The sequence below is a fragment of the Mustela putorius genome, unplaced genomic scaffold (assembly GCF_011764305.1).
Source record: "Mustela putorius furo isolate JIRA1106 unplaced genomic scaffold, ASM1176430v1.1 tig00003853_pilon_pilon_pilon, whole genome shotgun sequence".
NCBI lineage: Eukaryota > Metazoa > Chordata > Mammalia > Carnivora > Mustelidae > Mustela > Mustela putorius.
This window is the reverse complement of record NW_025422005.1, coordinates 41804812-41807643: the sequence shown is the minus strand read 5'-3', so window position 1 is coordinate 41807643 and position 2832 is coordinate 41804812. Positions and strand designations below refer to the sequence as shown.

Here is a 2832-nt window from a genome sequence, read left to right as displayed (position 1 = left end):
TCTGGGTTCAGCTTTCAAAATCACAGTCTCCTGCACAGCCATTGTGCTCTTCTATAATTCGGGCCTGCCCCTGGCATGGGAGGCAGGTATTGACCTGGCATAAGGACCAAGTCAGACATGTGGACTGGCAAGGTAAATAGTAACTCAGAGTAGGAAAATGATTGCCCCACCAAACTGCTGTTCCAGCATAATATATCCAGATGTGAGTCCTGAAGTTTAAGAGGTTTGTGCATAATTACAGAGGCCCCTGTCTCCTCTCAAGGGATCATAAATAAATCCTCAGCCTGCCTAGATAACCAAGTTATCCATTTATGAAGCCTATGCCACGGGGTGGAGGGCAAGACAAAGGGTTTTATTTAGTAAAAGTTAGGCCTTGTCTCCAAGTCCATGAGCTGTAACTGCTGGACCTTTGGGAAACTGGTAGCTTTGATCTTTTCTTCTTGTTGGGGCCAAGATCACAGAGCTTCCCTTACCAGATTCAGTTGTAATTTTTTTTCTTGGTTTTCACGAATTGTGACTATTAATATCCATATCTTATACCTGACTTTCATTTGTCTTGGAGAAGTCTCATTCAGAGGCTCAGACATCAGAGGAGCAGTCCCACTGAGGACCCGTGATTAAGGCCTGACCATCAGCTAGCTATGTTCAAACTGTCAGTTATCCAGAAAGCCCTTGATATCAGGCAGCCAGAAAGGCTGAAGAACCAAAGGATTCCTGGGCACACAGCTGCTTGCCTGTGCACTGGGGACAGTGATGGGGGTGGGTGGGGTGGGTGGATGCGTGGTGGGGTGGAGGATGGTGGGGAGTGTGGGGGGAGGGTTGCAGGATAGGACCTTGAGTACTTCCTAGTGTAGAGATCGACCAGCATGGTACAGTACACAGGATGCATGGCTCCTCCTGCCCAAGGTTTCAAAACTGATTTCAGGTAACATAACAGGATCCTAATTCCTAAATTTTCCACTTTGGGTTTTTAAAGGCCAGGATCCGGGCACCTGGGTGGCTCAGTTGGTTAAGTGCCTTCGGCACAGGTCATGATCCTGGAGTCCAGGGGATGGAGCCCAACATCAGGCTCCCTGTTCAGTGGGGAGTCTGCTTCTCCTTCTCTCTCTGTGCCTCTCCCCCTGCTCATGTTTTCTTGCACTCTATCTCTCTCTCAAATAAATAAATAAAATCTTTAAAAAAAAAAAAGGCTAGGATCTTCAGTGGGAATTGGGACTTTTTTTTTTTAAGATTTTATTTATTTATTTGACAGAGAGAGAGATTACAAGTAGAGCAGCAGGCAAAGAGAGGGGGAAAACAGGCTCCCTGCCAAGCAGAGAGCCCGATGCAGGGCTCGATTCTAGGACCCTGAGCTCATGACCTGAGTCAAAGGCAAAATGCTTAACCCACTGAGCCACCCAGGTTCCCCAGGAATTGGGAGTTTTGTTTGATTTTTTTTTCTTCTACCTAGATACCTAACTTCTCCAGACCACAAAGCCAGTGTATATTATTGTCCTGGTCACCTTCTGACACTCTTATGTTGCAGCTGCTGGAATTCTGGAAGTGAGCATTATAACTGCTCATCAGACCCATTCCCAGATGCTCCAGGAAGGGAGCAAAATAGGAGCCACCAGCCCCTCCATCTTTCACTGGCTGAATGCCAAAATCCTTCACACTACCAGTTTCTGTGAACTGCAGGTAGAAGTAGTCACAGTCGACTGCCCCGTGCACCTGGGCGCAGAAGCCCAAACAAGAATCCTGTGTTAGGTGTAGAAGCAATTGGCCTCTAGCTGGTTAGTATCCATGTTAGCCAAAGAGATTTCCTGCATTTTCATTGGTAAACCATGGCGGAGCGCAGCAGCGCAGGCAGCAACAAGTCAGGCTCTCTCAAGTCAGGCTCTCTCGGGCTCCCTGCGGCTGTGGCAGGGCCTGGAGGCCTATTAAGGCCGTGTCCCTGGCGCCTGGGTGGCTCAGTGGGTTAAGCCGCTGCCTGCAGCTCAGGTCATGATCTCAGGGTCCTGAGATCGAGCCCCTCATCGGGCTCCTTGCTCAGCGGGGAGCCTGCTTCTCTCTCTGCCTCTGTCTGCTTGTGATCTCTGTCTCTCTCCCTGTCAAATAAATAAATAAGTAACATCTTTAAAAAAAAAAAAAAAAAAAAGGCCATGTCTCCGGGCGGCGGGGGCAGGGGGAGTCTGCGGTGCTGAGGCAGCCAGCAGCCAGCGGCATCTGCCCGGGAACCCCAAGCCTTTCAGTTTCTTCTGGCGTCTCTCGGAGTCTGGGACTTTGAGCTCGGGCTGGACCGGGACTCACTGCCAAATAGTCTCTGAGCCTCAGCCAGCAGCCCCCTACAGCTTTTATTTTTTTAAAGTAGTATTTTTAATTTTTATTTTACTAAAAATAAAAGTTTTACCTTTGAAAACACAAGTGGTCATGAAGAAATGCTTATGATTTAAGGTCAAGTGCAAAGGGGCCAAAATAGTTAAGATTACTATTATTACTATTATTATTAGTTAAGATTACTAAGATTATTACTATTTTTTTTACTATTATTATTATTACTATTTAGTCCAACATTCTAAGCAGCTATACTCAGCTCACAGTATATAGTAGGCCCCTTTAAAAGGACACCCAGGCTCCATGCTCAGAGGGGAGTCTGCTCTGCTTCTCTCTCTCCCCTCTACCCCTCCCCTTGCTCATGCTCACTTGCTCTCTCACTCTCTCAACAACAACAACAAAATCTAGATGTGTATTTTCAACTTGGTTTTCATTTAGGTTCTGTCCTATTCCTGCCAAAATATATGCAGAGACTACTTTTGGTAATGCCTCTCCATATCTGACCTAGCCCCTGGTACT

The 2832-nt window shown here is 47.0% G+C and overlaps 1 pseudogene; it reads right to left on the bottom strand.

Moving 5' to 3' along the window:
- Window positions 1-1498: 1498 nt before the first annotated feature.
- Window positions 1499-1808, bottom strand: LOC101679060 (annotated as a pseudogene).
- Between the last annotated feature and the right edge of the window lie 1024 nt (window positions 1809-2832).